At 32.0% G+C, this 12,391-nt stretch overlaps 1 protein-coding gene and 1 long non-coding RNA gene across 2 annotated transcripts in view; one reads left to right on the top strand and one right to left on the bottom strand.

Annotated features, from left to right (window-relative positions):
* The window catches only part of LOC119671915 (disintegrin and metalloproteinase domain-containing protein unc-71-like), a gene marked incomplete at its 3' end in the record, with an annotated part of 88,048 nt that overhangs the window by 36,992 nt on the left and 38,665 nt on the right, over positions 1-12,391 (bottom strand).
* LOC119671916 lies at positions 3,088-10,110 on the top strand. The gene is made up of 3 exons (XR_005251850.1): positions 3,088-3,176; positions 6,400-6,401; positions 10,096-10,110. It is a non-coding gene; the product is annotated as an uncharacterized LOC119671916 (long non-coding RNA).

Raw genomic sequence — 12,391 nt, 5'->3', positions numbered from 1 at the left:
CAGCGGAAGCTGTTGCACAAAGTATAATTATAAGAGAAAGGAAAAAAAGGAAAATTGAAAATGGAATTAAAAACTTGAAAAAGCGCAAACACCCTTGAAGCGGCACAACGTGGCAACACTGTGCTCACACGAGATTCTGATGTGCAACGTAATACCCAACAAACACATGCTTTTGGCGTAACATTTGGGGCGTGACACAATTTCACTACTTTCATCTCAACACTTCCTTTGTGATGGTACCCTTCATACAAAACACGAAAACAGTTCAATAAGTTTGACATGGTGTTGATGCGCAGCGATTATCAAATTGGAGGTACCGTAAAGTTTATATTTTGCTTGAGAAGTGCTCTTGTCCAGAATAATACTAATAACGCTTGAATAGTTAATTACTTTAGAATGTGCATTCAATTTCCTCCAACTAATATTGAATGAATGTATATTCTACTTAGTGCAAGTTATACTCATTCAGGACAATACACTCTGGTTACATATATACCAATTCCCAAGACTTTTAGACAGGAATAGCTTTTCATATAGCTATAAATCCTTTCTTAAAACTTTGCAACTATAGTTTTGACATAGGAATGGATAGTTGACTGACAAACGAGAAATATCAGCAGTTAGATAAATGGACAGATATCCATACGGACGATAATGAAAGAATATTTGAATATTTACAAAATCACGAAATTATATGCAATTAGTTCCGCACATATGTAAAAGTAAAAACTGCATGTCTGTCGTATTAAGAGCCTAAGTACGACAATTTAATTACTCAATAGGTATGTTTAATATAAACATTAACACGGTTCGGCTCTATTATTTTCAGCTGCGATAATGAAAACTATTTTCAGGATATCAGCAAAGCAATAACAATCCTTTAGGATTACAGTTGTAATTTGAGTGTATGATATATCAAATTAGAAGCAACTTATTATATTTAAGAATATTCATTGGCTGTGAACCTAAATGGACTTGTATTTAAGGCTCTCGAAACTCAAAATATATATTCCTATGCACTTATGTATTATGTATATTTATTTTCTCTCTATTGTTGTTGTATGGCCGTATTTAAAACTGCTTTCGTTGTTGATATGGAAGCTCTCATTGTATCGTTTATCTGGTGGAGGCCATTTTTAGCATGAAAAGCAAACAGTTTGCATGCTGCTTCAAAAACAAAAATATTTTATTTCAAGTGTTTCAAGGATATTTTTGCGTGAATTTTTATTTGTATTTCCATTTTGAAAAGGCAAGAATTATAAAAGTATGAAATAAAAATAAACAAAATAAAAGTATTTCTGCGTTATTTTTCCACAAGTGCTTTTACTCCCACTCCCCATACACTTCTTCAATATCTGCAAAGCGTGGTTGTAAAAAAATAATAAAAGCTGTTATAAATAAAATAGAAAATATTGCACATAAATAGAAATTCATTGTCCTTGGAAAACATTTATTGTATTCAATTTACTGAAATTGGCCATTTATCCAAGGACACGTGTACGGTCAAATCTCAAAGGCACACTGTGTGCCAGATTATTATCCACCATAATTTGAATATAAAAAAAAATTTGCAAATTAAAATTAAGGCAACTATCCCCACACTTTATCCCAAATATACTTATGCTACTGCATAATTGTCACATTAATACGAAATTCAACTAAGCTTAGCAATGCCAGAGCAAATTGACGGACTAGCAAATATTGCGAAAGAAAATTGGTCTGAAGAACCTCACAAATGGTTTCGCATTTGTGTTTAAATGCTTAAGATTGCTTAGCTGGCATTTACTTAAGCGAATACCACGAAGAGTACTTCAGTTCTATAAAAGTTTCTTCATTATCCTATTTACTATGCACGATCATACACAGCTCCCAGACGTACATGCAACCACGAACCGTTCTGCGTCGAACACGGACGATAACATTTTCTTCTGCCATTATTTATTTTTAATGAGATGCAATCGTGTTTGTCAAACATCATTCATTTACAGTCAATTTAGAACTCAGCCACGGAGTTAGTCTTGTCGTTTAGTGGTTGCAGCGGTGCTAGTCATTGACAGTGGCTTTGGCTTTGGCTTTGGCTTTGGCGCATTCTTTTACATTCCACAGAAGCATCATAGGCGAACGCTGAACGCTGCTTGGATTATATGCCTTAGAAAACATATTTTATCTTTGAAAATTAATCTTAATCTCATTTAGTGCAAGCACATGTACACACTCGTAATGCGCTTCAATCTAATGTAATTTTGTGAGCGGGAGTGTATGCGTGTATGCGTGTACACGTCTATCAATGCTACATAAATTTCATTAATAAGGCAAACACACACCCGCGAATTTCCATTATTATTTTAAGATATGAAATTTCAGTCTCGCTCTTCGCGGCGCGCATCCTTGCCAAGCACACATTAAACACTTAACACAAGTACGTCATTAAACTTGGAGGAACACAAATCAATTAAATTTCAAATGCTGAACGTATTATATTAAAATGTAAATAAACGTAAGATCGGATAAGGACGAGTATTCACGCAAATATATTAAGGCATAAAAGCATAAATACGAATTAAATTAGCAGAGTGCCTTCATGGAGGGATATTTTCTCTAGGATAGAATTTGTCATTTTATTGGATAAATAATATAGAAGCTCAGCAGACTATCATGTCAGTCAATGGAAATATGTTATTAAAACTGCTAAAGCTACTATACTTTCAGAGAAGTAACGCTTCTGAGAGTTACTTGTCTCATATAAAATTTAAATTTAAATAGTTATATTTGCAAAGACTTTCTACCTTATTGGGTTCTAAAGAAAATAAACTATGTTTTCAATATTATGAATAGTTAGAACAATGTCTGCAGAAATAAATTAAATTTTTGCATATAAAACACATCAAAAAAATTCTTTGTCATATTATAAAATTTTTTTCAACAAATTATTAATAAAATTTTACAAATCATTTTTTAAGGCTCCTTAAGTAAATTAGTTTGTTGACTAGTTTTTTGACAACCTGGCTTACACCGATTTGAACTCAGATCATGTAAGAATAGTAAGAAAAGTCGAACAGACTTAATATTTAAACTTCTACATTTAAATATGAATCTTAATCCAACATCGAGGTCGCAAACTTTTTTATCGATAAGAACTCTCCAAAAAAATTACTCTGTTATCCCTAAAGTAACTTGTAATATATTGTAATATATAACTTAATATATAACTTAATTTTTTAATTACTAATAATGGATCACTTAATCATAAATAAATGATAAAAATTATTAAAAGTTATTTTAATTTTAATATCACCCCAATAAAATTAATTAATAAATTTATAATATAAAAAACCAAATTAAATTAAAAATTATTAAATAATTAAGGTTTATAGGGTCTTCTCGTCTTTTGAATATATTTTAGCTTTTTCACTAAAAAATAAAATTCTATGAAAATTTTAAATGAAACAGCTTATATCTCGTCCAACCATTCACTCCAGTCTTTATACACTATACTTTTGAATCTGTCAAGGATTTCAACTACGAGTATCTTAGCACTGTCATAACAAACAACAACGATGTCAGTCTGGAGAAAAGACGAAGAAACACTATTGCCAATAGGTGCCATTTTGGGGTCAGTAAGCAATTATATGGGTTCAGTAAGTTTATATTCTATAGGTTGCTCGTCCTACCTGGAAGCTATCACAGAAAAGTTCTTATTCTGTTGACAGTAAATTATTACAAACTGTGCATAGTTTATATTAAAATGTTCACAATGTATGCTTATACATTATGATAATGATTAGTATTTTTAGTTTCTTTATATTTCCTAAAAAAGAAAAAAAAAATTAAAAAAAATAATTAAAAATAAAAATAATAATAAATACTGTGTCTAACGAGTAATACGCAATCGTACGTAATGCTACGGAATTATATTTGCTGAACTATATTTTAGACCTTTCTAGCTACTGCAGCCAGCGAATGTAGTTCAATCGTTCGTTTGACATAAAATTACTAATGTATAGATAAAGAAATATTTTTAAAATTAAATTTCAAACAAGAACATATTTTTAGTAACTTATAATTATAATTGTGTAAGATGTTAATTTAGAGTACTTTCATTTCATCATCAGTATATGTCACCTTAAATTCGTATAATAAAAAGATTCTTACTATTTTCAGTATCGGCAAGGTACTCATTTATCAAATCCATCTTTGACATATATAGTGAGAATATTTGATGGCATATCTACCAGCGTTAGGTATAATACACTTTGTTGTTGTTTTTTTCCAACAACAATTATTAATTTATTAACATTTATTTATCTTGTATGGATTTATGTAATATATTTGAAGCACTACACAGGAGAACAATTAAGTCATTATGACAAAAGATATGTGAATTATTTGGTGCTTGCGTATGCAGTCTTTAGAACTCTGAACTCTGAAGTGTAATATACGCCAAGTATTCTTATCTAGTAATAAATCTGACATAAAATTGATATTGTTTATTTTGGTTCGTATTCTGACGTAGAAAAGCCGTTTCTTAGACTGACATAAATTGAGGTATAAAGGACGGTTTATAACGCAATTCTTTGTATACAAAAAACTAAAACTAAACTAATTACACATAAGTCTCAAAACAACTAGCAAAAGAGTTAATTAAATATGAAATGCTTTGGGTTGCCAGGGTTTGGGTTGGGCAGATACGTTTAAAGTTTTCCAAAGTAGCTTGTTTGCTGGTCAATATTTGAAGTGGCAATACGCTTTCATAATTTCAATATTAATCAAAATGAATGTTTATTCAGCAACAAACTGAGTAAATACACAATATACTGAAATTAATATTATTTAATATTTGTTGGTAAAATCAAATAAATTTGTATTTGCCCAGCAAATACTCACATCGAACCGAACCATTTTTAAATGTTTCGCTCGTTGCTTAATTTCGAAGCATTTGCATATGCTGCCTTCACTGGACTCTTGGATTGGACTCTTTGCGTTAATAAATCCGAGCTACATTGGGGACTATGCAGCATTCTGCAGTTTGGTCAATGCATGAAGAAGGCACATCAATCCACATTGTATTTGTGAATGTATTTGTGTTACACAAATTCAGAAAATTCTGTCGCTATTTTTTAATAAAAGCGTTGCTCACTTTACTTCCGTTTAAGCTATGTTTTTTCACTACGTAAGCATATACGTAAATATAAAACTAAACGTGAACGTAAACGTGAACGTATCTTATTAATTGGTTTTATTTCTTTTATTTGAATATTTTGCATGTATATTTACTTGTGAATGTGTATGTATATGTGTTTATGTGTTTGTAGTGGTTTTTTTTTGTTTTGTTTGTGTTATTAAAAGTGTTGTTCTTTTATTTGTGAAGTGGTTTCGCAGCGTACATTGACTGCACCAGCAACTTGTACTGTTGCAAGCAAAAACGCTTCTCTTGCTTACATTATTCCTTTAATGGACCGATTTCAGTCGCTTCCCTCCTGCCCGGTCATGCCGTATCTACTTTCATATCGCGATCCAACGAAATGTTCCTGTTTTTGTGCCAATTTGTGCTCTCAGCTGGATTTCATTGCATGAAAATAGCAACGTCAACTTGTTTGCCGATTTCCTACTCTTTAGTGTTGTTTTTGTTTTTGTTTTCTTTATTCCGCATTTGTATTTCGTATTTATTTAGTTTTACATATTTTTATATATTGTATTATGTTCCATCCACATTTGTGTAAATGTGTGTGTGTAAATGTATTTTGCTATGCATTTCGAAACTGTGAGCTTCAATTCTTTCGTGTTGTGTTTGTGCTACTTTTTTTGTTTTTTGCTGTTTTTACGGTTTGCTTTGTCCGAGTGACGTTTGGTTGCGAATCGATTTTTATGTCAACAGAAATCCTGGAATAATCCTATGACTTCAATTTAACTTCTGATGGAGCAACCATTTATTGTTGATGTCGCAGGAATACCAGAACATTTGTGTGTGTTGTTGGCTGTTGGCTGTTGGTTGTGGTTGTGAACGCTTGTAAATACAACGCGACAAATTTATTGGTGCAGGAAATGGTCGGTTTGCTATTATGTTTCATACACGCTAAATATATATACAAAGGACAACAAAAACGCAAAGTAAGTAATAAAAAATGAATATATATAAAAATTGATTTACTATGAAAAAACAACATTTCACATGAAACGCTGCTATTGCATTTTCCATATTGTTTAGTTGCCGTACGACTCAATTTTATTTCTAGTAAATAGTGCTATTATCCTGCATTTTATTTTTTTTAGTTGCTGATTTTGATTGGTATCAAATAAAATAATTTCCGTTGCCTTATTTGAAGTCTTTTAAATTATATTTATGGTCTTTTTCAGTGGACTCAATAATTAGAATTGGAATAAACCAATAGAACGGCTTAGAAGTAATTTATTTTTATATTTATTTGCAGAAATGCACTATATTTTGTGCGACTTTTGGTTTAACAAAAAATTATTATTGTTTCAAAAATTCAGTCATAGAACGGTTTATTAATGAATTAATCAAGTACTAGGAACTATGGTTTCATTGTATTAATAGTTAAAAGCAAAATAAATTGCTCAGAAAGGATCAGTTTTGCTGCTTGTACGTGTCGAATCATAGAAGAGGTAATGACTTACCATGTTTTTAGAAAGAACCAGAAAAACAGATAGAGCTATATTAGAACTATTTACTAAGACCTTAATCGATTTAAGAATTTTATGCAACTAAATACAAACAATTTAAAAACCATTACAGGAGAAATTTAAACTTATAAAACTTGTGACTTTTGTAAGGAGAACAATGTAAACGCAAAACGTCCTACTGTGAGCTTGGAAGACATTTTATATCAGACGAAAAAATAAAACTCGCTTCAACTTGTTGAAAAAATTGAACTTATAAAAATGCTGAGAATTGAACATTTAGTATACCAGATGGATTAAGAAGCTACTTTGGTAAAAAACGGGTGGTTAAGAATATCGGTACAGATAGCTCCTTATTCATAATAAGCAATTCTGTACTTCAATCTTCTATAAACTTAAATAAAGGTCACATATAAATGTTGTGATTTATGTTTCATTATACTATATAATAGCAAAAATTAACTACTGTCAAATAGATATCAGCGAGTGAAGGAGTTCGATCAGAATCGTGTATTGCATGGTTGTACTGATATTTTAAAATTAAAGTTAAAGAATATAGAGAGAAATCTAAAAGATTTTTTCAATTTTGTATGACGTGGCAATCCGTTCTTCTGATCTATTAATTTTGAAGAATTAATTCTTTCTAAAAAAAGGAGTTAGGAGCTATATGTGGATTTTGATATACCATCGATTCAATGCTTTCAATCAATTTTTGACATTTACTACTGTCATCGTCCAGTAAACTGTCATCTGCAAAATTATCGAGCAATTTCATTGCACTTATAAAATCTACTATTTACTAAGGCTGCTTCTTAGAAAAGTAAACAATTCTATTGAACCGTAAGACCCGCTTTTGTTATCAGAATATCATACCTGATACCTGATTTGTTATCGAATCAGGTTTCAAGTGAACTTTCACAATTAATGACATAATGAAAATACTCATCAGTATTGAAAGATGGAAAATTCGTAAAGGTTTTTAATTGAAAGTTGAAAGCGCTGAGTTTATGCAGCAAAACTTTCGTTGGAGATAAGTTGACTGTATGGCACTACTAAAAACTCAAACTTTATACCTTCCAGATTGAACATTGTAGCTGTGGAATAAAAACTTCCGATGGTCGTAGAACTTTGGATTGGCTTTGTTTCGTTCTTATTTGTATTCCACTTCTGCTTCTGCTGGTGTAAGTTTGTGCTACTTGCAACTCAGAATAAACTGAAACTTTACTATTATTATCTTTTTTGTTATGTTTCAATAGTCTTTCATATTTCTCAACTTACAATTTGTGTTGTTTTTAAAGTTCTAATATTGAAAAAATAACAAAGTCGTTTTTATAAAGTTTTGAAGCAGCATTTAATGTCAGTTTACACAAAACATTATTGCGAACCCTTCACTGTAGTGAGCAAGTGAGTCGGCTTACTTAAACATTCCTTGAGAAGATTTTTGGCACTGCAAACTTTCTCTGGAAGAGTGCATGATATATTCACTGCTGTTTTTTATTGCTCTGAGTCGCTTTTTTGTACTTTTGATATTAAATTATATATCTGTTACCATATATCAGCGTTTTATGCACACTCGAATGAAACCGTTAGGTTGTCCTTTTTACTAGCAGTCCAAAGAACAATTTCTGTAGCAAAGAATTATTTATTGACTTCTAAAATTATTTCGAACATTTCATTTCTTCAATCCTAAACAATTCTAACGCTTGACTGCTACCTAATTTTGGTAATTTCTGAGGATAAATTATTTAACATTTATAGCTTATTTGTTAAGTTATCAGTTGATATCCATAAGACATTTTATTTGTACTTTGTCAAAATTTAATCAAGCGAGTCATCATGCTGACAAGCGGATTTAGGCACTCTTGAGTCAAAGGTTCGCTTGTCTTGTTACATTTCATACGAAATGAGTAATTTGGGAAAGGACTTTTGTTTGTTTGCCAAGTGAAGTGTTTAAAATGCGATAAAAATTTACTCCTTTATCAGCCCACTTAAATGATAAACTTGAGCTTAAGTCAGCTTTTATCTTCCAACACAAGGACATTTGACTTCACTTAAGTTGAGCTGCTTGCCGAAGTGCAACTTGCCTCCAACGTTCTGGCTGCCTCCAATGTCTCCATGCCTCCAATGGAGTACAATGTACACGAACATAAGGGACCCTGAAAGTGACAACAACTGAATGCCTTCAGCATCTTCATCTTCTCGTGAATTGTTTACAATTACTTGTTAAGCACCGCAAACAATTTCATGTTTGTGCAAGTGAAATGAATTGAATTCACGCAAACAGAAATTTGAATCCAAAATGGCCAAATGCTATTTGCACTGCAGCTGGAAAATCTGTACAATAATAAAAATATGTCAAGTACATTATTGGGAAATGTGATGAGGAATTTTATTGAAAAATGTCCCTTAAGTTGGCAAATATGAGAAAATATCTCAAATTTGGTCCACAACATTTATATGAGTGAAACTACGTTTCGAGAATAAGTGAATGCGGCACAGGAATGCATAATCCGACGGTGACGGAGCTTTGGTGCCTTTAAGGTTACCTTGGATTTGGACATCAAACGCCTCCAACATGTACCATGTCCAGTTTGTTTGTCAAATTTATACACAGCAAATAAAAGATTCAAGCAATAAGAAGAGAAATTCAGCAGCTTAAGTAAATATTGCAATATTGACTGTAAAAATTGAGTTGCGTTGTTTGCTAAACACAAATTCATTGTATTTTGCAACAGTTCTAGCCTCCGCATCTCGTGTCCACCGCTTAACTGTTTAGCAAATGGTAAGTTCTATTCTCACAGACATTTTTCGTTTTTCACAGACATGGAACATTGGATAAAAAATCTTTTGATTGCGTAAGGACGATGCCCCGAAATAGCAAGCAGACGCTGGGGTCTGTAAGTCCGCCCGTTTTATATCTCTATTGCATCAAAACGTCCTTTTTTTAAAAAATTGTTCACTGTATAAGAAAAAATAAATTTTTTGACGGAGCACTTATCAAATCGAATTGGAACTTGCGAAATTAAAATGCTTCCACACTAAGAAAATAGATTCATTTATGTGTCAAGTTGAAGTAAAGACAAAAGCGAATAAGCAACAAAACAGAGGTCTATAACAAGAAAGAAAAATTCCAACCACTAGATTTTTTTTGCCAAATGGAAATTCTTAATCGAATAGTCGACGTTCTGAAAGCAAAGAATATTTTCTGTCGAGTAATTACCGACATGGTCAATAGCTGTAGCTTCAAAGACCTCTGAATTTTACTCATATCGCGCACTCAAAGAGAATCTAACACGAAGTGCAATCCCTTTTCAAACTGAGGTAGAATTTAAGCACATGAGACAATTACAATTTGTTGAAAGGGTGAAGTCGGTGTAAATATCTTTATATAGTGGTCATATATGTACCCAGTAGGAATAGTAATTTGTTTCATTGAGAAGTTAACACAAAAAAAAGTTTTTTAAGAAATTAAGAGTATAAAAAAGTCATATCTTATAAATGTACTTTGGACAACTAGATACATTCATATTATTCTCATTTTTCTCAAACTAATTGCAATAAGCAATCAAAATATGACAAATTCTTAGAGATTGTTTTTAATGTAAGCTGTCAATGTGTAAGTGCCAGCTTATGACCCATCTTCCCCAAATATACATCAATATAAGTATTAAACAATATAAACATTATTTTTTGTTTTATTAAACTGACAATATAGTTTTCTGACTCAACATAGGTGCATCTGTATTTATAGTTTCTTAGCACAGCCACGGTATCTCAAAACTGTAGTATTCCAATTAGCCCTCTGTAAGCGGCTGTGTGAGTTCCAGTTCTTAAGATACGGACAGTAATTGTAATACACATGTATCGTATACTCCAAAATTTAAGATAGTTTAAGTTAAACTATGTTTGTCTTCAATTTATTAAAGTTTAATTAGAAATACTATTTTTTATTAATAAAATTTTTTTCATTCAGTTGCATTGTTTCTTTGATTAGAGAAAACCGTTTTTCAATTAACAAGACAATAGAATTTTTAGTAAATTCAAACTAAATCTTCTTATGTATCCTTTTCGGAAATTATCTTATCTTTTATCGCAATAGCAAAAACACATTTGAGCATTTCAATGCTGGAAAAGGAACTTTCATTTGTGTAAAGCAGAATAGGAAGTTCAATGCAGCGGAATTCGGAACGAGTGGATTCGTTTTTTCGAATTTCTGTTTCGCAGCACAACTGTGCTCAAATCGAAACTAACTTCATTATTTATATTATTTTGTTATTATTTTGTCACATAAATTGCAATTGTATACATGAAAAATGCATCATTTTATTTAACATTTTATTTTACTGTCAATGTACCCCTGCCACTCCCGCCCGAACGCCAGCCCGCCAGCCCGTCGACCCGCCCATCGCACGCTTTGTGTTGGTTCAACATTTCCGATCATAAAATTCCGACTTGAATATAGCATCGTGAACGAATCTATTTGAAATTCATAGAAATAGAAATTGTTATCATTTTTCTACTCCGACAGCTTCTTTTGCCGTTGCTGTTCTATCCCACCACCTGCTGTTCCTTCCCTAGAACTAGGAGGACTCCTCGGGTGCACATATTTTTATATTCCTTGCTACATTATTCAGAAATTTGCTAAAATTGCTTTTCACGTTGCTGGGTGCTGGCTGCTGGCTGCTGGTTCCTGGTTGCTATTGGTTTCGTGTGATGTGTTGTTGCTGCCATTGCTTCTGCTGCCTCTGTTGCTGCTATGGAGTTGTCAACGTGAGGTATGAGCAACATAATTTCAGTTTTGTGCTGTTTTGCAATTGCAATTTGTACGAATTTTGATGCTCCGCTCGTTAAAGTAGAAAGCCAAAATCTAATTTTTTATAGAATTTTCGCAATTTTTTTGTTTGTTTTCACACTAAATTATTTATTGCATTGAACACATTCAAATATCTTTATGTGTGTGTAGTACATGTGTATTTCGCCATGTAAGCTCGTGTTTCCTACGAAATTTTCCTTATCCTGTTATTTACGAGGAAATAACCAATGAGCCTATATTTTTACATTCTGTTAGCTTTTAGTATCTTTTAGTATATATTTAGCTTTTAGTAGTAGTATTAGTTTGGATTAGGTTATTATGGCAGTCAGGTTGGCAACCTTACTTAGATCCTATAGGTCCATTGGTATATTAGTACTTTAGACGAGGTTTTAACTGCATGTTCAATATTCTGTTAAACAAATTTTAAAAAAATTTTGTGATTATATTTTGAATTTTAACATATGACTTATTAAATTTCATTCAAAATTATGACAAATAACGTAAAAATTAACCATACTATATTAAACGTAGAACCAAATAAGTACAGTAGGTGTTTCATCGGATATGTTCCCTTGCTTTCAGGAAGTGGACTCATATGCTACTTCCAGATTTATTATTAGATCCAAATGAGTGGAAGAAAAGTAGCCCACAGATGTTTCTACTTTTACGCCACTGTTGTGCGACTGCGGTGATGTATTCTTTCATCAAAATGCAAGTATTTACCGGGGATATCCTCTTTTGTTTGCAACTTAATACCTGCTCAGCAATAATAAAGGCATGCCAACATTCGTAAAATCCGAAGCAATAATAAAAGTTAACAATAAAGGCAAACTATTAAAAATGAGCTGAAATGAAAGCATCGTGCGAATCGTGCAAATATGAATGCATTTTACAATTACAGTGTAAGTCCGTAAGCTGAACACTGCGGGGTACAGGAAA

This window comes from Teleopsis dalmanni, chromosome 1 (assembly GCF_002237135.1).
Source record: "Teleopsis dalmanni isolate 2A chromosome 1, ASM223713v2, whole genome shotgun sequence".
Lineage (NCBI taxonomy): Eukaryota > Metazoa > Arthropoda > Insecta > Diptera > Diopsidae > Teleopsis > Teleopsis dalmanni.
This window is presented reverse-complemented; position numbering and strand designations above follow the sequence as displayed.